This window comes from Suncus etruscus, chromosome 13 (genome assembly GCF_024139225.1).
Source record: "Suncus etruscus isolate mSunEtr1 chromosome 13, mSunEtr1.pri.cur, whole genome shotgun sequence".
In the NCBI taxonomy this organism is placed as follows: Eukaryota; Metazoa; Chordata; class Mammalia; order Eulipotyphla; family Soricidae; genus Suncus; species Suncus etruscus.
Window position 1 is genome coordinate 70,158,762 of NC_064860.1, and position 24,538 is coordinate 70,183,299.

Below are 24,538 nucleotides of genomic sequence, written 5' to 3' on the forward strand. Positions count from 1 at the left end.
GCTATAAATATTTCTCTAAGTACTGCTTTTGCTGTGTCCCATAAGTTCTGATAGTTTGTGTCTTCATTGTTATTTTTTTCAAGGTAACTTTTGATTTCCTCTTTGAATTCATCTCAGAGTCACTGGTTGTTCAGTATAGGCTGTTTAATTTCCAGGTGTTAAAATTTTTCTTCTGTGTCTCTTTGTAGTTCACATTTAATATCAAAGCCTTGTGGTCAACAAAGGTAGCCTGCAAAATTTCTATCTTGTTGATATTGTGGACGTATGTTTTATGTGCCAGCATGTGGTCTATACTCAAGAATGATTCATGTACATTGGAGAAGATTGTGTATCTAGTTTTTTTGGGATGGAGTGTCCTATATATATATCTAGTTGGGTTTCAGTCTTTTTGACCTATCAAGACAGGGCCATGTTAAAGTCTCCCACAATTATTGTGCTATTATTTATGTACTCTTTCATATTTGTTAATAATTGTATTATATAATTTGCTGGTCTCTCATTGGGTGCATATATGTTTACTAGTAGATTTCTTCCTGTTGGATATATCTGTTGATTAGTACAAAGTGTCCATCTTTGTCCCTTATAAATTTTCTGAGTCTAAAGTTTGTGACTTTTGATATCAATATGGCCACCCAGCTTTTTAAGGGTGTTGTTTGCTTGGATAATTTTTCTCTATCCTCTGATTTTGAGTCTGTTCTGACTGTTCAGGTGTGTTTCTTTTAGGAAGCAGAAGGTTGGAGATTCATCTTTTTGATTTATTTTGCCACTCTGTGTCCCTTAATTGGTGCATTTAGTCCATTGACATTGAGGGAGATGATTATTATGGGATTTAATGTCATATTTGTGTATAAGTTTGGTGCATCTGTTGTTTTATATCTTAAAGTAGACCTTTCATTTTTTCCTTTAATGCTGTTTTTTGTATCTGTAAAGTCTCTGAGCTGTTGCTTATTCGTGAAGCTATGTATCCTTCCTTCAAACATGAATGTGAGTCAGGCTGAGTGCACTATTCCAGATGAAGCATCCAATTCATTCACATTTCATTCCATTTCATTCATCCATTCACATTTCATTCCATTTCATCCATTTCATTCATCCATTCACATTTCATCCCATTTCATCCATTTCATTCATTCTTGTCACAATATCCCACCACTGTCTTCTGGGTTTGAGAGTTTCTAATTATATGTCTGCTGTAAATCTTAAGGATGCTGCTTTGAATATAATTTTCTTTTTTGATCTTGCTTTTCTCGGTATTCTATCTCTATATGTGGAATTTTTACATTATGACTAGTTTGTGTCTTGGGGTGTTTTTCTTCTGGTCTCTTTTAACTGGTATTCTTTGGGCTTGCAGTATTTGATTGCATGCAGAATTTAGCTCTGGGTGTTTCTCTGTGATATCTTTGACTTGATTCTTCTTCTGGATCTCCTTCCTGGGCTCCTGGGACTCTAATGATTCTCATTTTGTTTCTGTTGAGATTATCAAAGACTTCTATTTTCATCTGTTCATTCCTTGAGTACTTTTTCCATTGTCTGATCATTTGCCTTAAGGTTTTTTTTTCCAATCTCTTCTGCTTTATTGAGTTATTCTGCATTTCTTCTTCAGTTTACTGACTCTATTCCTGGCTGCTTTTTACCCTGTTAGAGAGGTTTTTCCATTGAGGTTGTCAGTTCAGCTACTGTGTTTTTCAGATATATTATTTCAGTCTCAAGTTTATTATAAATATATTATATATTATAGAGCTATATATTATATTATATTACATATTATAAAGTTATAGATATATTATTTTAGTCTGAAGTTTTCTGATTTCTGTATTAGTGTTCTTTTTATGTAGAGCTATGTTTTTTTGATATCAATGGGAATCCTCCATATTTCTATTCTAAACTCCTTATCTAAGAGATTAATCAGATGATTGGTATCAGAGCTATCATTTTCATTCTCTGTGCATGGTGTTTGCCTGCAATGTTTTCCCTTTTCACATTTGTAGTGTGATTTTTTTTCTGTGTGTTATGGTGGGTTTCATTAGTGAGAAAGAGCATGTGGCCTAGAATTGAATCAGAGCAGCCATGATCTTCTGTGGTCTCTAGGAGATAGTTTGTTTGGGCACTTCTTGGACCTCTCAGGTGAGCTTCAGGAGACAAGAGAAGAAGACACACAAAGCCAGCAGGTACCCTCAGTTTCTCCCAGTCGCCAATCTCACAGCAGGGCTGACCCCTCATGTTTTCTGATTTCATCTTCCTGTTAGGTGAAGAGATAGAGAAACCAGCTCTTAGATCAAGTTGTTGCCATTTCCTCCTTTTCAGGATGTCATATCAAATTGTAACTTTAACATTCATTGCAGTGGAAGCATTTTTCACCTGTCCCTTAAGTTTTATTCTAGGTGAATTAAATTTGATTTATTCTATTATTGAAATTATTTTTACCAAAATTTATTGTTAAATAAGAGAAATAAGAGAAGATATTGTGAAATGAGAAAAAAATAAAAAGTCTATTTTACTAATGTTAGTTTTTCTGCAATATACTCTGTGTTTTGTTTCAAAACTATAGATGATTTATTTTTGAGGCAGAGAAAATTAATAAAACTATAATAAAAGAAACTGTGATTTACTGTTGTTTCTTGAAATGCATTTGAATTTAGTGTTTTAAGCATCAGGATCCAAATTTTAGTTATTCTAATAACAAACTGAAAATACTGGTTAGGTAGCTGATACACATTTTATAGTCTTCTTTTAACTAATTTATTTTTGGGGGCCACACCCATGACACTCAGGGGTTACTCCTGGCTACGAGCTCAGAAATCTCTCCTGGCTTGGAGGAACATATGGGATGCCAAGGGAAACAAACACTGTCTGTCCTAGGTTAGCGCATGCAAGGCAAACATCCAACCACTGTGCTATCACTCCAGCCCCATTTTCTAGACTTCTAATTGTAGTTCTAGTTACTCATCTATACAAAGACAGTAGTACTTTCCTCTCAGTGTTACTTTGATATGAATAGAAATTAGGTATTTGGAATGCTTAATTCAGAGTATTAAGTTGTGAGAACTTAATAAAGATCAGTGGCATTAATTTTTCAAACTGGTTTCTTTGTCTTTTTTATTTTTCGGGCCACATCCATTTGATGCTCAGGGGTTACTCCTGGCTAAGCACTCAGAAATTGCCTCTGGCTCAGGAGGACCATATGGGATGCAGGGGGATCCATCCAACTGCGGTCCTTCCTTGGCTAGCACTTGCAAGGCAGACACCTTACCTATAGAGCTACCTCGCTGACCCCACAAACTGATTTCTTTTTTTTTTTCTTTTTTTCTCTTTATTTGAATATCTTGATTACATAAATGATTGTGATAAGGTTTCAGTCATATAAAGAACACCCCTCTTCACCAGTGCAACATTCCTGCCACCAAAGTCCCAAATCTCCCTCCATCCCACCCCACCCCCACCTGTACTCCAGACAGGCTTTCCAGTTCCCTCATTCATTCACTTGATTATGGGAGTTCTCAGTGTAGATATTTCTATAACTGTGCTCACCACTCTTTGTGGTGAGCTTCATGGAGTGAGCTGATGTTCCAGCTCTCCTCTAATTGTCTCTGAGGATTGTTACAAAAATGACTTTTATTTTTCTTAAAACCCATAGATGAGTGAGACTATTCTGCGTCTCTCTCTCTCTCCCTCTGACTTATTTCACTGAGCATGATAGATTCCATGTACATCCATGTATAGGAAAATTTCATGACTTCATTTCTCCTGATGGCTGCATAATATTCCATTGTGTATATGTACCACAGTTTCTTTAGCCATTCGTCTATTGAAGCGCATCTTGGTTGTTTCCAGAGCCTGGCTATTGTGAATACTGCTGCAATAAATATAGGTGTGAGGAAGGGGTTTTTGTATTGTATTCTTGTGTTCCTAGGGTATATCCCTAGGAGTGGAATAGCTGGGTCGAATGGGAGCTCAATTTCCAGATTTTGAAGAAACCTCCATATCGCTTTCCATAGAGGTTGTACTAGACGGCATCCCACCAGCAGTGGATAAGAGTTCCTTTCTCTCCACATCCCCACCAGCACTGATTGTTCTCATTCTTTGTGATGTGCGCCAATCTCTGTGGTGTGAGGTGGTATCTCATCGTTGTTTTGATTTGCATCTCTCTGATGATTAGTGACGAGGAGCATTTTTTCATGTGTCTTTTGGCCATTTGTATTTCTTTTTTATCAAAGTGTCTGTTCATTTCTTCTCCCCATTTTTTGATGGGATTAGATGTTTCTTTTTTTTGTAAAGTTCTGTCAGTGCCCTGTATATTTTGGATATTAGCCCCTTATCTGAAGGATGTTGGGTGAATAGTTTCTCCCACTCAGTGGGTGACTCTTGTATCCTGGGCACTATTTCTTTTGAGGTGCAGAAGCTTCTCAGTTTAATGTATTCCCATCTGTTAATCTCTGCTTCCACTTGTTTGGAAAGTGCAGTTTCCTCCTTGAAGATACCTTTAGTCTCAATGTCATGGAGTGTTTTACCGACGTGTTGTTCTATATACCTTATGGTATCTGGTCTGATATCAAGGTCTTTAATCCATTTGGATTTTACCTTTGTACATGATGTTAACTGGGGGTCTATGTTCGCTTTTTTGCAAGTCGCTAACCAGTTCTGCCAGTACCACTTGTTGAAGAGATTTTCTCTGCTCCACTTAGGATTTCTTGCTCCTTTGTCAAAAATTAGGTAATTGTATGCCTGGGGAATGTTCTCTGAGAACTCAAGCCTATTCCACTGATCTGAGGGTCTGTCTTTATTCCAGTACCATGCTGTTTTAATAACTATTGCTTTGTAGTACAGTTTAAAGTTGGGGAAAGTAATGCCTCCCATTTTCCTTTTCCCTAGGAGTGCTTTAGCTATTCGAGGATGTTTATTGTTCCAGATGAACTTCATAAGTCTTTGATCCACTTCTTTGAAGAATGTCATGGGTATTTTTAAGGGGATCGCATTAAATCTGTATAATGCTTTGGGGAGTATTGCCATTTTAATGATGTTAATCCTGCCAAGCCATGAGCAGGGTAAGTGTTTCTATTTCTGTGTGTCCCCTCTTATTTCTTGGAGCAGGGCTTTATAGTTTTCTTTGTATAGGTCCTTCACGTCTTTGGTCAAGTTGACTCCAAAATATTTGAGTTTGTGTGGCACTATTGTCAATGGGATTGCCTTCCTGACTTCCATCTCTTCCCTATTATTATTGGTGTATAAAAAGGCCATTGATTTCTGTAGGTTCATTTTGTAGCCTGCCACCTTGCTGTATGAATCTATTGTTTCTAGAAGCTTTTTGGTAGAGTCTTTAGGGTTTTCTAAGTAGAGTATCATGTCATCTACAAGTTGATTTCTTAATAAAAACTTAATTAAGAATATATTATTCACTAAGAGTTTCATAGATATTGTGATTTTTAGTATGTAAATAAATGTCTTACCAACATAAATGGCCTATTTTTTTTTTAATTTTTATTTTGATCATAATGGTTTACATAGTGTTGACAATAATATTTTAGGTACATATTTACATAAAATCAGGGGGGATTCCCATCACCAAATTGTCCTCCCTACACCTCCATTTCTGTCCTACCTCCCATTTCCTCTTCCCTCATCCCAGGTCGGCTTGAATATGTGGTCCCCTCTTTATCTAACCCACAACTTAGTAGTCTTGCACCTGTTTGGTCTTGATGCCTCCCTTAGTTCCCCCTCTAACTGGAGGCAGGACTAGCTAGTTCAAGTTGCGTGGTTTTGTTTGAAAAAGAGAAAAGTAATAAACTGGGGTAAGGATCTAATACCCCGAAACTGGGCGGAATCCTTCTAGAGGCTCTCATCATCGTTTTGAGAGATGGAGAAAAAGAAGGTGAAACACTCCACCAGTACCAAAAGAAGTGTCAAATATCTAGTGAGGGCTTGAGCTGTATCGATAAGCACCACAAAAAAAAAAAAAAAAAAAAAAAAAAAACAGGCAAACAAACAAACGACAAAAAGCAAAACAAGCAAAAACAAACAAACAAAAAAAACACACCATGGTCTTGAAATGAGAAACATGGCATAGCACATAACGAAAGAAAAGAAAGGAAGAGAAAATATAAGTATGGTTGGGGACAGTTTCAATAATCACTCCCAAACAGAGAAATTGACCAAAATAGATAGGTGAATAAAAATAATAACAACAATAATAAATGGAGGTAAAAAATATATAGATAATAACCAAGGTTTTGTGCTTTTTGTATTTTTATTTTTTCCCTCCTGCCCTGGCACAGTAAATATTGGGGTCATTCGAAAAGGAATTCACTTGGCCTAAGAGATATGGGGTTTCTCCGTCCTTGGAGCATACTGTCATGGGATCAACACTAGACTTTGCTCAGGAGCCTTTACTCTCCCGGTGGTGGTTTTTTTTTTTTTTTTTTTTTTTTGGTGTGTGGAAGACTTCTGTTCTGTGTTTAGAGGTCTCAGTATCTGCACAGCTCCTGAGGTGGGACTTATGATGAAGTCAGTCTTTGTGGTTCTAGAGGTTCTGTTACCTCCGTATCATTTTAAACCATCTTCTGTGGTTGGTGATCTTGGTCTTTGCCCTGATCCTAGGGTGGCACCTAGGATAGCATCTTTCTTTGTGCTTCCAAAAGCCCTGTTCCGTTACAATTTTCTCTGCCGGACCTTTGGGACTGGGGATCCTGGTTATTGTGCAGGTCATAGTTCAAACCCTAAACTAGGGCTTTTTTTTTTTTTTGGTCCCAAGATGTATACCGTCTGGTCGTAGTTCTAGCAGCCAGTCAACTATAAATCACGATCTTGGCTTTTGGACCTACCAAAGGGTGCCGAGACTTCTGGTTGTGTCTTGTCGTTAGCTGGTAAGGTAGGTTAATCTGCTCTGAGGTCAGGATGTTCAGATTTTCCTCATTGTCAGGAAATCATGTTAGAGTTGGCCCTTGTTGTTGACCCCGCAGTATTAAGGCAGTCCCGGCTGGGATTTGTTTCTTGCCACTGTTGTGAGGAACTGTGCCGTTTCTATGTCTGGGATCCAGGGTTCAAGGCTGGATGAATGGTATCTGATCACCTGAGGTCTAAGTTGATTCCACATGACATATTTTCAAGGTAGGAGATATCCCTGTTTTGTAAACAACTATGAGTTCCCATCTCTAGTAGACAAGAGCTCTTTTTTTTTATATGTAAGATTTCCCCTTTATTTGGTGTGCCTTTGCAGGGGGAAGTGGTGCTACATTATAATGTCTGTGTATTTGTGGGTGGACAGAGGGGATAACAGAAACAGGTCACATACCCAAAAGCGAGGAAAAGAAAAAAAAAAAAGGAAATAAAAATGTATGCGCTCACAAATGTATATGTAGGACAAACATTTAAAAAATAAATTAATTAATTAAAAAAAAATTAAAAAATTAAAAAAAAATTTAAGGTGAGTTAGTGAGGTTTTTTAAGGGACCAAAGTGGTGCAAAAGACTACCTTACATTTGGGGGAGAGTAGGTAAAGAGGTGGTGTATTACCAGTCTTATGCCTATGTTGGAGGTACAGTTTTTCCCATTGTCTTTTGGGTGTTTCCTGTGGTGTGTGGGTTCCCAGGCATCTTCCTATCCCACCCCCTGACCTTCTTCAGATTGGTAAAAATTTGTGGCAGGGAGGTCTTGGAAGAGTTCTTGCGTTGGGGATACTTTTGGACCTAGATCCGGTTTCAAGAAACAGTCCACGTTAGGGGGAGTTGGTAGGGAAGGCCGCACAGCATGAGTCCGCAGGGAGTTGGCTGTCTTTTCTTGCAGGAGACGAGGTGTGGGTTTGACTGGGTGTCCCCTCGCCTGGGTGCTGGGTACTGTTTCGTTGGGTAGGAGGTCGGCCTTGATGCCTAATAGATTAAGGATTGAGGGTGAAGAGTTTTAATATGGTGGGAGATCTGGATGGAATTGAGGGGTGAAGGGATAGTTGGATTTCCAGAGGGGAGACAGGGGAAGGTATATGGGAGGGGTATGCAGTGAGAGGAAAGAGAAAATACCTTAGCAAGAAAAGGAGAAGAGAAAGGGGAAAAAGTAAAGAGAGGAATAGAATTAAAAAAAAAAAAAGTAGTGAGAAGAGAGGGGAGAATAGCAAGGGAATGCTGGTTAGGTTGAATGTGTTCGAAGAATAGAGCCTGTAGTTTAAGTCTGTACATCACCGGCACTGCTTCGGTGGTCTGACTGGTCACTTGCTTCAATTCCTAAAAGAAGGAATAACCTAGAGATAAAGTATATGTTAGAGAGTTTTCTCGTGGCCCTCTCGTAGTGCATGCTATGTATGGTATCTCGTGTGGTATCCCGAGTTGCCATCTTAGTTTGTCCGCCCTTTGTATCCAAGGGCGCCTGTGGACAGAAAAGCTGAGAGGTTATTTAAAATATAGTAAGATAAAGGCATTAAAACATAGTGCTATGGTATGCTGCCATTGCAGTCGTGATTTCCCTTGGTGTTCTATACTTGTGTTCCTGTATACGAACTCTAAGGGATTATTGTGGGCCTTTGTTTTGGAAGTCTGATTACTTACCTGTTCTCTTAATGCTGTTGTTTCTGTTGTTGCTGCTTTCTTTGTGGTATAATGTGTTGTCAAGTGTTTGTGTTGCTCCTTTTTCATGAATTTTGGACATTACTCCCACGTATATGTTGAGTATTACAGTGTTCGAAGTTTCTACCCTGTTAAACCCTGTTATTTGATTGTTAGGTATTAGTTGTGTTTAAACTATATGTTCTAGGTGTTTCAGAATAGTGCCACCATTCTGTGTTTATCTTTTGTCTTCTGACTTACTTCGTTTAACATAACATGATCTAAGTCCATCCATGTTGCTGCAAAGTCTGTGATTGTATCGTTTCTGACTGCCATGTAATATTCCATTGTGTATATGTACCACATCTTAATGATCCATTCATCTGTTGTTGGACATCGAGGTTGGTTCCACGATTTGGCTATTATACTGAGTGCTGCAATAAATAGTGGGGTGCATACGTATTTTGGAATGAACGCCCTTCCATCTTGGGGGTATATGCCTAGGAGAGCAATTGCTGGGTCAAATGGCAGCTCAATTCTGAGTTCTTTGAGCACTCTCCAGACTTTTCTCCATAGGTGTTGGACTAGGGGGCATTCCCACCAGCAGTGAATGAGAGTTCCTTTCATACCGCATCCCCGCCAACAAAGGTTGTTTCCATTATTTTTGATGTGAGCCATCCTCACTGGTGTAAGGTGGTATCTCATTGTTGTCTTGATTTGGATCTCCCTGATGATGAGTGAAGGTGAGCATGTTTTCATGTGTTTGTTGGCCATCCTTCTGTCTTCCTCAGAGAAGTGTCTATTCATTTCATCTCCCCTTTTTTTTATGGCTTTATTTGGTTTTGAGGGTCTCAGCTTTCTGAGTGCTTTGTATGTTCTAGATATCAGGCCTTTATCTGATATGTCGAGTGAAAAGATTTTTTCCCATTCTGTTAGCTGTCTTCTTGCGTTAAGTAGGGTTTGTTTTGCCATGCAGAAGCTTTTTAGTTTGATGTAGTCCCATTTTTTTTGGTGAGTTTTGCCAATGGTTTGTCTATCTTGTTTATTTTTTCGAAAAACCAACTCCTGGTCTCATTGATTTTTTGTATTGTTTTCTTAGTTTCGATGTTGTTTATTTCTGCTCTGGTTTTTATTATTTCTTGCCTTCTGGTTGTGGTTGGATTTCTCTGTTGCTGTTGCTCCAATTCTTTGAGGTGATCTTTTAAACTGTTGGTTTTTGTTATTTTCCTGTTTCTTGATATAGGCCTGTATTGCTATGAGTTTCCCCCTAATTACTGCTTTTGCTGTGTCCCATAAATTTTGACATGTTGTCTCTTCATTGTCATTTGTCTCAAGGAATCTTTTTATTTCTTCCTTGAGTTGTTCTTTGATCCAGGTGTTGTTGAGCAGCATGTTATTTAATCTCCAGGTATTAGTTTTTCTCCATTGCTTCTTCTTGATATCAATTTTAACCTCTGTTGCATAGTGATCTGAAAGGGTACTTCTAATGATCCTTACCTTTGTGGTCTTATATAGGTTGGCTTTGTATCCCAAGACATGGTCTATTCTGGAGAAGGTTCCATGTGGGCTTGAGAAGAATGTGTATTCTGCTTTCTGGGGATGGAGGGTTCTATATAAGTCTATCAGCCCTAAATCTTCTAATTTTTCATTTAGAGCTCTTATTTCTTTGCTATTTTTCTGTTTGGTGGATCTGTCCAGTGGTGATAGTGGAGTATTCAGGTCCCCTACTATTATCACATTTCCCTTCATGTGTTTCTCCAGGTTTGCCAGTAGTTGCCTCACATATTTTGCTGACTCTAGATTAGGTGCGTATATATTGACCAGGGTTAGTGTTTCTTGATCTAATGTTCCCCTGATCAGTAAGTAGTGACCCTCTTTGTCTCTGATCACTTTCTTGAGGTTGAATACAATTTGATCTGATATAAGAATTGCTGTCCCTGCTCTTTTTTGTTTTCCATTGGCCTGGATGATTACTTTCCATCCTTTTATTCTAAGCCTGTGCTTATCCTGTAACTGTAGGTGTGTTTCTTGTAGACAGCAGAAGTCCGGTTTATTTTTCCTAACCCAGTTCTCTACTATGTGTCTTTTGATTGGAGAGTTTAGTCCGTTTACATTTAGGGAAATTATTGATAGAGAGGACTGTTGTGCAGTTGTATTGTGTGGGGTGGTTGTTGTTACAATCGGGGGTTTGGATTGTGTAATTCGTCTCTGAGTAAATCGCTTAGTATCGGCTTAGTTTGCACAAATAGTTCAAGTTCGTTCATATTTGAGAATGTTTTTAGTCTGCCCTCCCATATGAATGATAGTTTTGCTGGGTATTGGACCCTGGGTTGGAAATTTCTTTCATTCAGTCGTTTAAATATGTCATTCCACTGTCTTCTTGCTTGAATTATTTCAAATGGGAGATCTGGTTTGATTCTTATGTCTTTTCCTTTGTACTTGAGGTTTTTTTTCTCCCTTATTGCTTTCAGGAGTTCCTCTTTCTCTTTGTTTTTTGCCATTTGGATTATTATGTGTCTTGGTGTGGGTTTATTAGGGTCTATTTTATTAGGGACTCTCTTGACTTCCTGGATTTGTCCTGAATTGTCTTTCCAGAGGGTGGGAAAGTTCTCTGTTATTATCTCCCTGACTACCTGTTCTTCCCCCCTTCCCTATTTCCTCCCCTTCTGGTATACCTACAATTCTTAGATTGTTTCTTTTGTCTTTATTCATTAGATATTGGACTTTCCTTCCAGTGCTTTGCCTTTTATTTCTTTGTTGGTTTCTTGATCATTTTTTGATTGCAGTTTTCCTTCGAGTTCTTCGATGTGCTTCTCCAACTCTGTGTTTCTGCTTGTAAGGCTTGTTACTTTGTCTTTTAAATCCTTCACTTCTTTTTGTATGGAATCTCTCATGTTCTTTGACATTTCTTCTTTAATTTGGCTGATTCTTTCATCCATGGCTTTCTTATACTCGGTTGCTAGGGTTTCTTTCATCTGTTTTAGTAATTCTTGCATTTCCTTCCTCATGACCGCTTTTAGGTCTTCTTCCCATGGATCTGTGCGTTTTGGTGGACTTGGAAATTTAATAGGGTTTGTCATGTTGTCTCCAGATATTAGGGATTTCCTTGATTTACGCATAATTCTTTGTATTTAATGGTGTGTTTTGGAGTGCTGTGGCTTCTAATTTCGGCCTGCTTTGGTCCCCTTCCTGAAGGTGATTCTAGAGGATGCTGTTGGGTGGGCTTGTTGAACCTGGCTCTTTCTCCTCCCCTTTGCTACCTAGAGTTCGGCCCTCCTGCAGTGGGTATTATTGCTTTTCTACTCCTTATTTCTGTCGGCGGTGCAGTTCCACTCCTGGCCACACTGGTTGCTGGCGCTATTGAGCCTAGCTCCCAATCTCCCCTCCTTTCTCTGGGAGTCAATGGAGCTCTGCCCCCTCCAAGTTTCCCTTGAAGGAGTTCCCTCAGTCCGACCCTTCAGGCTCTGCCCTCGCCCTTGGGGAGTCCCTGGTCCACTCCAGGGTCCAGGGGGGGTGGACTGCTCTAGGTCACCTGCGAGTCCAGAAGGGTGGCCCTATCTCCCCCCCCGTCTATTTGGGTTGCTCAAGTTGCCGTTCCAGGTGCCCACCTGGGGGAAGGGACTTGCCCAAATCACTCTCGCAGGCGCTCGTGGTCCCTGGGATGTGCTGGGCTAGGCTCCCGCGTGAGGCAGCAGGGACTCACCCAGGCCGCCCAGGCTGGCGTCTGGGGTCTCCGGGGGATGTGGTGGGCTAGGCGCCAGCGTGAAGGAGCAGGGACCCGCACAGGCCTCCCGGGCCGGCGTCTGGGGTCTCCGGGGGATGTGGCGGGCTAGGCGCCCGTGTAAAGGAGCAGGGACCCGGGCCAGCGTCTGGGGTCTCCGGGGGATGTGGCGGGCTAGGCGCCCGTGTAAAGGAGCAGGGACCCGCGCAGGCCTCCCGGGCCGGCGTCTGGGGTCTCCGGGGGATGTGCCCAGCTAGGCTCCCGCGTGAGGCAGGAGGGACTCACCCAGGCCTCCCGGGCCGGCGTCTGGGGTCTCCGGGGGATGTGGCGGGCTAGGCGCCCGTGTGAAAGGGCAAGGACCCGCGCAGGCCTCTCGGGCCGGCGTCTGGGGTCTCCACGGGATGTGGCGGGCTAGGCGCCCGTGTGAAAGGGCAAGGACCCGCGCAGGCCTCCCGGGCCGGCGTCTGGAGTCTCCGCGGGATGTGGCGGGCTAGGCGCCCTTGTAAAGGAGCAGGGACCCGCGCAGGCCTCTCGGGCCGGCGTCTGGGGTCTCCGCGCTAAATGGCCTATTTTTAAATGTATTTTCAAAACATAGTATCAATCTGAACATTATAAATATAAGCATAATTTATCAGAAAGCTAAAATAAATAAAATAATTCAAGCAGATCATTTTTCTTTTCTGTTTTTAATAGCATACTCCTTCTTTTTATCTAGACATATATTTAGAACATTAATAAAAATTAATGAGGCTTATTCACTTTTTTCTTTATGAGTTTTTAAAATATAAACTAAATTTATGTTATTTTCAGTTAAAAATATCGTGTATTTTATTTAATATTTTAGTAATAGCATTAGATGCACATTTAAATTATCCGTTAACAATATAAAAATAGAACACAATACAAATATTGTGCTTCAACTAACATTATCGACTCTGAATAAATACATGAGGCATCAAATTATAGTCAAAATGGTCATAGACTGTATTTAACTTTTTAATTTATTTTTCAAAACAACTTTTAAAAAATATTTTTACTAAGTGTTTATTATATATCACAAAATGTATTTACTATCTTTGTTTTTATTGATTTAAAACGAAGGTAAATATATATGACACGTTTAAAAACTTACGATTTTAAAATAATGCAACTTAAAATTAGAAAATATTTTATGTAGTCCTTTGATTTATCCATGTGAATTTAATTTATGTTTGGTAATTATTTTCTCCTCCTCCTCCTCCTCCTCCTCCTCTTCTTCTTCTTCTTCTTCTTCTTCTTCTTCTTCTTCTTCTTCTTCTTCTTCTTCTTTTTCTTCTTCTTCTTCTTTGTTTTTGGGCCACACCTGGTGACACTCAGAGGTTCTCCTGGCTATATGCTTAAAAATTGCTCTTGGCTTGGGGAACCATATGGGATGCTAAGGGATCGAACTGCAATCTGTCCTAGGCTAGAGCAGGCAAGAAAGACAAACAGATGCCTTACCGCTTGCACCACAGTTCCAGTCCCGGTAATTCATTTTTAAATACATGTACTAGTTTGTATTTAATGAACATGAAATAGTTTATATTCTTACGGTAAGATATTCTGGTACTTTTATCATGAAAACCCAAGGTATTCATTATTGTCATTTAGACATCCATTATGCTCTCTTATTGCCTTATGCCAATTTTAGAATTATCTGACATCAAAATTTGATTTACTCCAAATGACCTTAAAAGTTTAAATTTTATTTAATGATGCTGTTATCATATAACAAAAAATTTCAGATATTTATAAACATAATACATTATAACTATTCTAATTTTGGGAAGTAGAGATAATATAAAGATTCAAGTCTTATTGTACCTGTACTATGATATTTCCTGATTAATACTGCATGTACTACCAGAGGTTTCAGAACATTTTAAGTTGTGGTCCTACGGTAAAAACCAGGTAATCCCCAAAAGAGCTAGACTCAGAGCCTTATTTTCAAGGCCTTACAACATTCTTGTTGGTTGGAGGCCCACAGATTTTCAGAACACTTATTGGTTGTATCCTAAATTAATTAAATGACAGACTTGAGTAGGTAAGGATAAGAGTATGTGATTGAAATGAAATAAAATATTTCCAATAAAATTAATTCTTTTATTAATTAATTGTTTCTTTCTTTCAATTAATTAATTGTTTCTTTAGTCCTAGTACCACTGTGTTTTGGTTGTTTTAATGCCTAAATTGACTGTTAGATCAAAAATTGCCTTATTACCTCTTAAATATAATCTTGTGTCTCTCCCCGCTGCAGTACAAAAATCAAACACTGCCATCACCCTAGCCTTATTAAAAGGCCTAGGTGTTATTGGTGTAAGCACAAATATTTATTCATTGGTTCATACTCTAGAATCTGCTAATGCCTTATAACTGTGGCTAAAAATGTTTACAAACTTAAAGAAGTTTACACTACTGTTGATTTCCTAGCAAAGAGTGCAGAATAACCGCCATGGTTCAAAATTAACATTTTTTTTGAGGGAGGGGGGAATTTGTGTCATCCTTAGAGTAAAATGTTGCTTTTTAAAATAAATTCGGCTTAGCTAGATATAGCATTCAACACATAGAGGATAATTTAGTAAATAGACAAAAAGATATAGAGCAGAGTGAGAGCTGGTACAAAAATTGGTTTTCTACCACTCCATGGATAACAACAGTGCTCCCAGCCTTTTTGGGGCCCTTCATTGGCTTTATGTTGCTAGTTTCCTTTGGTCCTTGGGCTTTTCGCAAACTCACCACCTTCGTAAAGAATCAAGTAGATGAAGCAACCAGAAAGGACTCAAAGGTTCTGTACCAACAACTATGCACCTCAGAAGAACAGCTGACACCTGACATCTCCCCTCCTGCCAACTCTCCGCCACTTAAGTTTGAAGTTATCGAGGAGCTGGCGCATAGACCTCAATCTGTGCCTTGCCAAGCTTTGGAAACGACTGAATCAAGGGTAGCAGATGCGGTGACTGGAAGCCCCACACCTCTTCACCCAGTGTGGCCAGTCCACCGAGGCACGTCTGTCCCTTCTATATTGTATACTAAACAGGGGGAGATGTGGGAGATCGAGCACCCCACATATCAAAGGAACTCTGAATGAATTTTCCACCGCCTGTCTGATTCAAGCCACAAAAGTTTGCATAGCCCCGAACCAACAGAAAACTCTGCAAATAAATTTAGCTCAGCACAAAGAATCTGGCTTAACCAGATGCCTTAACCTTTCCATGGAACCTGGTTTTGTAACTGCTCTCAAGTATGTAGTTATTGATATGTTTTTGTAAAGTTTAAATTATGATCCTTATTGCTTGCACAAAAGATAGATCTAAATGGAAAATAGGCTAAACAAATAATTGTATTTGCATAAATATCATTTAGCTATTTGTTTAAGAATTTGCTTCCCATCCCCCCATCATGCCAGGTTCCTCTTTATCCTTCCCGCCATCAAAATGTGTTTATGCTCCCATTGGTTAAAATTGTTGTACTTGTACAAATCTGATTGGTTTATGTTTCAATCCTATGTTACTAAAATAGGCCCTGGATTGAGCTATTATGAAAGGGGCCCTTGGGCTACTGTGAAGGTTGGAAGCGCTCAGGCCATGGGGGTACTGTTGGAAAGTTGTGTGCAGAAATAATGTTAACCGTATATTAACTTCTGATCTTCAATAAGAATAAGCTATTATAAAAAAAAGGAAAAGAAAAAAAATACATGTACATACACATATATGTGTATATATATGTGTGTGTATATATACTTATACAGAGAGAAAAGAAAATATCTCACTCAGATGCAGCAGGGCAGGAGGAAATTAGGGAAAGTGGTGGCAGAAAACATACACTGGTGAATGGTGTTGTGCATTGTATAACTGAAATTCAATCATGCATACTTTGCAACTGTAAAAAAATACTCCTGTTGTGAACAACAGTTCACAGGAACAACAATGTTCCTATTGTGAACAACCTGTATTATGGTCTTTAAATAAAGCAATTTAAAAAAGAAAAAAAATAATTCCTAGAATATATAAAACTCAGATGTGATTTAATTCAAATGCTTCTGATTGAAAATATTCCCATTACTTTAAGTAAATAATAGAATGCTATTTTAAAATAAACTAACACTCACTAAACTGTTATAAAAATTAACTAAGAAAAGCTATTTCCTTTATATATATATTTATATCATCTCTCCCATGCAAAAGTATTTATGATTTATGTAACTATCACACAAAGATAAGGGAGTAGACTTCAGAGTTGGAGATGTGATATTATGGGAGGATGTCCCATAATTTTTACTCACAAAAGATAACTCTCTAGATCTTTTTCCTGAAACATTGATGTCTAAGCTTCTGAAAAGCAATTTCACAATCCTCTATCAAAAGGCATGTCTATTGGCTCTCTTACAGAGACTAAAACCATGTAAGTAGGTATGGTGCCCAGTGGAAATTGTGATTTATCATGCTAGTCTCAATAAACTACAAAAGAGTTTGGGCCAAACAAATAGAAAGTGATGGTGGTGGGCCATAGTGCAAGTAAGCCAAATAACAGGGAAGCCAAGTGTGTGCTGGGCTAATTTAATTTTTTAAAGCTGTAACTCAGCCCACACCTTGGGGACACGATTTCTTTTTGGCAATATTTTTCTCTGAAGCTAAAACAGCTGCTTCACCTATCTCAAATCAAATAATACGCTGTTTTAAGCAAATATTTACCAAAAATCACAATTATCATGAATGACTTACCAGAGATTGAATAAAATGGTGATCATGTAAGTAAAGGTTTATAAAGGTTATATTTAAAATAAAATTTAAAGCTAATATTTTAGTAAAGTGATAGATCTAATAAATGACTTAATGTGCTATGAAAATGTATAATATAGGTGAAAATGTATAATATAGATTCTAACATATAAAATTAAAAAATGTCTTCAAAAATGACAAATTTCTGAAGTATATATCCAATATATTTTAAATAATTTTAAGTGCTTTTGAAAAATTTCTATGATGAAATTTAATGATAAAAATGTTATTTACTATAGTAAGTTATCTGATATTCATTCTTTTAAACTGTTATAACTGACTCCATAAACATTGAAATTATGTTCAATTTTCTTTATCTTTCATAGCATATTGACTCAAGTTTAAATCAGATTAGTATATATTTGAACTGAAAACATGTTTACCTATATCAATGAAAATACCTGAGTAGTACAGAAATCAAGATTTTAAAACACTATAGTTTTTTCAAACACTGGCCCAGACAACACAATGCTTGAACATTACAGCAAGCAAGGGGAAAGAGATTCCATAGTCACTAAATAGCAATAGCATCATCATTGAGTATCAGAAGCCATCATTGTCCAGTATTGCAAAATCAAAACTTTTAATTAACAACAGTAAAACTAAGGAGATAATCAAATAAGAATGTGCTACTGAATTTGATCTTATAGATCAAATATAGATCTTTATAGACCAGCCAGATTGACAGCACTGTGGATAGAGCTTTTGCTTTGCGTGCTGCCGATGCATCCTATATGGTTCCCCAAGCATGTCAGGAGTGATATCTGAAAGCTATCAGGAATAACCCATGAGTGCTGCTGGGTATGTCCCCAAAATCAAAATAAATAAATAATAGATTATTACAGTCTATAGAGGTCAGATACAACATATAAAATCGTCAAAGCTATATACTTTTAATTATTTTATTTACAAAATTTTTTAGATATATATATTTTTTATATACAAAATTGCTCATGATTGAGTTTCAGTCATACAAAGTACGCCATCCATCACCAGTGCACATGTCCCACAAAACATTGTCTCAAACTTCCCCTTTTCTGTCTCTAGTGTAGATATTTAGATATTTTACTTCTCTCTTATTATTATTATTATTCTCTTTAGATACTGTGATTTGTGCTCTTGTTAATGCATATTACATTATCTCTTTCCAGCACCCATTTATTGTTCAGAATGATCCATTTAAATTATTATTTTTATTGTGGAACCCTTTCACAGCTACACACTTCCACTATTTGTGACAAACTTCCTGCAATGAACTTTTTCCTGGTATTCAACTCTATTGTCCTATTATCTCCAGAGTATATTTACTATATATAATATATTTTATTAAACTTTATTTTTTATTTAAACAACTTTATTACATACATGATTGTGTTTGGGTTTCAGTCATGTAAAGAACACCACCCATCACCAGTGCAACATTCGCATCACCATGTCCCAAATCTCCCTCCTCCCCACCCAATCCCCACCTGTACTCTAGACAGGCTTTCTATTTCCCTCATACATTCTCATTATTAGGATAGTTCAAAATGTAGTTATTTCTCTAACTAAACTCATCCCTGTTTGTGGTGAGCTTCATGAGGTGAGCTGTAACTTCCAGCTCTTTTCTCTTTTGTGTCTGAAAGTTATAATTGCAAGAATGTCTTTTATTTTTATTAAAACCCATAGATGAGTGAGACCATTCTGCATCTTTATCTCTCTCTGACTAATTTCACTCAGCATAATAGATTCCATGTACATCCGTGTAAAGAAAAATTTCATGACTTCATCTCTCCTGATGGCTGCATAATATTCCATTGTGTATATGTACCACAGTTTCTTTAGCCATTCATCTGTTGAAGGGTATCTTGGCTGTTTCCAGAGTCTTGCTATGGTAAATAGTGCTGCAATGAATAAAGATGTAAGGAATGAATTTTTGTATTGTATTTTTGTGTTCCTAGGGTATATTCCTAGGAGTGATATAGCTGGGTCATATGGGAGCTCGATTTCCAGTTTTTGGAGGAATCTCCATATGGCTTTCCATGAAGGTTGAACTAGACGGCATTCCCACCAGCAGTGGATAAGAGTTCCTTTCTCTCTACATCCCTGCCAACACTACTTGTTCTTATTCTTTGTGATATTTGCCAATCTCTGGGGTGTGAGGTGGTACCTCATAGTTGTTTTGATTTCCATCTTTCTAATAATTATAGATGTGGAGCATTTTTTTATGTGTCTTTTGGACATTTGTATTTCTTCTTTGTCAAAGTATCTGTCCATTTCTTCTCCCCATTTTTTGATGGGATTGGATGTTTTTTTCTTGTAAAGTTCTGTCAATGCCTTGTATATTTTGGAGATTAGCCCCTTATCTGATGGGTATTGGGTGAATAGTTTCTCCCACTCAGTGGGGGGCTCTTGTGTCCTGGGCGCTATTTCTTTTGAGGTAAGGAAGCTTCTCAGTTTAATATATTCCCATCTGTTAATCTCTGCTTTCACTTGCTTGGAGAGTGCAGTTTCCTCTTTGAAGATGCCTTTAGTCTCAATGTCCTGGAGTGTTTCCCTACGTGATGTTCTATATATCTTATGGTTTTGGGTCTGATATCGAGATATTTTATCCATTTGGATTTATCCTTCATACATGATGTTAGCTGGGGTCTATGTTCACTTTTTTGCAAGTGGCTAGCCAGTTGTGCCAACACCACTTGTTGAAGAGGCTTTCTTTCCTCCATTTAGGATTTCTTGTTCCTTTATCAAAAACTAGGTGATTGTATGTCTAGGGAACATTGAGTATTCAAGCCTATTCCACTGATCTGAGGGCCTGTCTTTATTCCAATACCATGCTGTTTTGATAACTGTTGCTTTGTAGTACATTTTAAAGTTGGGGAAAATAATTCCTCCCATATTCTTTTTCCCAATGATTGATTTAGCTATTCTAGAATGTTTATTGCTCCAAATAAATTTCAAAAGTGCCTGATCCATTTCTTTGAAGAATTTCATGGGTATTTTAGAGGGATCACATTATATCTGTACAATGCTTCGGGTTGTACTGCTATTTTAATGATGTTATTCCTGCAAATCTATAAGCAGGGTATGTGCTTCCATTAAGCTTGTCCTCTCTTATTTCTTGGAGCAGAGTTTTATAGTTTTCTTTGTATAGGTCCTTCAAATTTTTACTCAAATTAATTCCAAGATATTTGAGTTTGTGTGGCACTATTGTGAATGGGGTTATTTTCTTAATGTCCATTTCTTCCTTATTACTATTGGTATATAAAAAAGGCCATTGATTTTTGTGTGTTAATTTTGTAGCCTGCCACCTTGCTATATGAGTCTATTGTTTCTAGAAGCTTTATGGTAGTCTTTAGGGTTTTCTAAGTAGAGTATCATGTCATCTGCAGACAGCGAGAGCTTGACTTCTGCCTTTATTATCTGGATTCCCTTGATATCTTTTTCTTGCCTAATCGCTATCGCAAGTACATCCAGTGCTATGTTGAATAGGAGTGGTGAGAGAGGACAGCCTTGTCTTGTACCAGAATTTAGAGGAAAGGCTTTCAGTTTTTCTTCATTGAGGACAATACTTGCCTCTGGCTTGTGGTCGATGGCCTTAACTATATTGAGAAAGGTTCCTTCCAATCCCATCTTGCTGAGAGTTTTGATCAAGAATGGGTGCTGGACCTTATCAAATGCTTTCTATGCATCTATTGATATGATCATGTGATTTTTATTATTCTTGTTGTTGATGTTGTGTATTATGTTGATAGATTTATGGATGTTAAACCAGCCTTGCATTCCCCGGGATGAAACCTACTTGATCGTAGTGGATGATCTTCTTAATGAGGCATTGAATCCTATTTGCCAGGATTTTGTTGAGGATCTTTGCATCTGTATTCATCAGCGATATTGGTCTGTAATTTTCTTTTTGGTAGCATCTCTGTCTGGTTTAGGTATCAAGGTGATGTTGGCTTCATAAAAGCTATTTGGTAGTGTTCCTGGTTTTTTTTTTTTTTTTTTTTTTATTTCATGAAAGAATCTTGCCAGGATTGGTATTAGTTCCTCTTAAAGGTTTGAAAGAATTCATTAGTGAATCCCTCTGGGCCTGGGCTTTTGATTTTGGGCAGACATTTGATTACTGTCTTAATTTCCTCAATAGTGATGGGTGTGTTTAAATATACTACATCCTCTTCATTCAACCATGAAATATTATAAGAGTCCACAAATTTATCCATTTCTTTGAGTTTTTCATTTTTAGTGGCATAGAGTTTCTCAAAGTATTTTCTGATTACCCTTTGAATCTCTACCATATCAGTAGTGATCTCTCCTTTTTCATTCCTAATCCAAGTTATAAAGTTTCTCTCTTTCTCTTTCTTTGTTAGTTTTGCCAGTGGTCTATCAATCTTGTTTATTTTTTTCAAAGAACAATCTTGTTTATTTTTTTCAAAGAACCAACTTCTGCTTTCGTTGGTTTTTGGATTGTTTTCAGGATTCCACTTCATTGATTTCTGCTCTCAGCTTTGTTATTTCCTTCTGTCTCCCTATTTTTGGGTCCTTTTGTTGAGTACTTTCTAATTCTATGAGCTACGTCATTAAGCTATTCAGTTATGCCCCTTCTTCATTCCTGATGTGTGCTTGCAAAGCTATAAATTTTCCTCTCAGTACCACTTTTGCTGTGTCCCATAGGTTCTGATAGTTTGTGTCTCCATTGTCATTTGTTTTCAGGAAGGTTTTGATTTTTTTTTTTTTAATTTCATCTCGGACCCACTGGTTATTCAGTATTAAGCTGTTTAACTTCCAGGTAATAAAGTTTTTCTTCTGTGTCCTTTTGTAGTTCACATATAATTTCAGGGCCTTGTGGTCAGCGAAGGTACCTTGCAAAATTTCTATCCTCTTGATATTAGGGAGGTATGTTTTATGTGCTAGCATGTAGTCTGTCCTGGAGAATGTCCCATATACATTAGAAAATAATGTGTATCCAGGCTTCTGGGGGTGGATATATTCTGTATATATCTACTAGGCCTCTTTCTTCCATTTCTCTTTTCAGGTCTAGTATATTCTTGTTGGGTTTCAGTCTGGTTGACATGTCATGTGTTGACAATTCCATGTTGAGGTCTCCCACTATGATTGTGTTGCTATTGATATTGTTTTTCAGATTTGTCAACAGTTTTATTAAATATTTGCTGACCCCTCATTCAGTACATATATGTTTAGGAGAGTGATTTCTTCTTGATTAATAAAAATTTCCATCTTTGTCCCTTACAACTTTCTTAAATATAAAGTTTGCATCATCTGATATTAGTATGGCCACTCCAGCTTTTTTATGGGTGTTGTTTGCTTGGATGATTTTCCTCCAGCCTTTGATTTTGAGTCTATGTTTTTTTTGAATCTGTAGGTGTGTTTATTGTAGGCAGCAGAAGCTTGGATTGAGTTTTTTGATTCATTTAGCCACTCTGTGTCTCTAACTGGTGCATTTAATCCTTTGACATTGAAAGACAGAATTGTCCTGGGAGTTAGTGCCATCTTTATATCAAAGTTTGGTGTGTCTATTGTTCAGTCTTGTCTTAAAGTAGGCCATTCAGCTTTTCTTTTAAGACTGGTTTTGAGTCTGTAAAGTTACTGAGCTGTTGTTTGTTTGTGAAAACATGTATTGTTCCTTCAAACCAGAAAGTGAGTTTTGCTGGGTGCAGTATTCTAGGCAAAGCATTAATTTCATTGAATTTTGTCACTATGTCCCATCACTGCTTTCTGGCCTTGAGTGTCTCCGGTGACAGGTCTGCAGTAAATCTCAAGGATGTTCCCTTGAATATAATTTCTCTTTTTGATTGCTACTTTCCAAATTCTGTCTCTATCTGTGGGTTTTGTCTTTGTGACTAGGATGTGTCTTGGGCTGTTTTTTCTGGGGTTTCTTTTGGTTGGTACTCTTCGAGCATGCAGGATTTGATCACATGTATTCCTTAGCTCTGGTAGTTTCTCTTTAATAATGTTCTTGATTGTTGATTCTTCCTGGAGATTTTCTTCCTGGGTCTCTGTGACTCCAATGATTCTTACGTTGTTTCTGTTGAGCTTATCATAGATTTCTATTTTCATCTGTTCCCATTCTTTGAGTAATTTTTCCATTGTTTGATCATTTGCTTTAAGGCTTTGTTCCAATTTCTTCTGCTGAATGGAATTGTTATTCATCTCATCTTCCAGTGTACTAATTCTATCCCTAGCTGCTGTTAACCCGTGGGAAAGCTCAACCATGTTTTTTTTTAAATTCATCTACTGAGTTTTTTAGATCTGATATTTGACCTGAAATTTCAGTTTGGAGTTTTCTGATTTCTATCTTCATATTCTCTTGATTCTTATTAGTGTTCTTTTCTATACTTTCTTTGAGTTCTTTGAACATCTTCCATATTGCGACTCTAAACTTCTTATCTGAGTGACAGACTAGTTGGTTGGTCATGTTCAAGTCATCAGAGTTGCCATCATCTTTCTCTATGTCTGGTGCTTGCCTGCATTCCCACCCCCCCATTGTCACACTTGTATTGTGGGTTTTCTCTATGTGTTGTGGTTGTATTCATTGGCTAAATGATGTGCACGGTCGAGCGACCACACTCCTCTGGCTCCTCCCTTTCTGGGCGTGTAAACTCACCTCCAGGGAAGGCTCCAGGGAAGGCAAGCCATCCGCAGATGAGCCACAGACAGGATGAAATCAGGCCAAAAATGGATCACAGCACAGTAGACCAGCAGATAGGGGTGCTGGCATCTGAGTTCCCAGAAATCCTTTAGAACTTTAATCTTAGTCTGAAATGGATAATCCCCTCAGATTGTTTGGGCTTCCCATCCTCTCACCGACAAAGGTGAAAGAGCTTGAAGCCTCCAAAACCTTCACTGTGGTCTCTAGTGTCACCCAGAAAATTGACATTCACCTCTGAAGCAGGCAGGATCACAAAATCCAGTCTCAGGCAGCTGAAAACAGCATGACCCAAGATGGCTTCTGCACCCTTCTGACTCCTGACAGAAACCAGTACAAATCAGTGTGTATATCCTGACCCACCTATGAAGCAGGCAGGATCGCCGGCAGGAATGCTGATGAAATCCAGTCTCAGGCAGCTCTGAAGCAGGTAGGATCACTGGCAGAAACGCTGATCGATATAATGTATTTCATATTTCTTATATACCACAAATGAGGGAGATAGTGGGATTATTTTAATCTATCCTGCTCCCTCTGACACATGTACTCAATGTAATATTCGTCTTGTCCATCCATGAATAGGAAAAATTTATGACTTCATTTTTCTTGAAAGCTGTATAGAATTTTATTGTGTAAATATACCAGTTTCTTTATTCACTTATCTGTACTGTGTCACTTGAGTTTTTTCCCCCCAGATTCTAGAAGTTATAAATAGTACTGTAATGAATGTGGAATTGCAGAGGGCTTTTCTGCATTATATTTTGCTTTCTGTGGAATATCCCTATGAGTGGCAGTGTTGGGTAATACAGAAGCTCAATATTTTTTGAGGAATATCCCTATTGTTTTTCAAAAC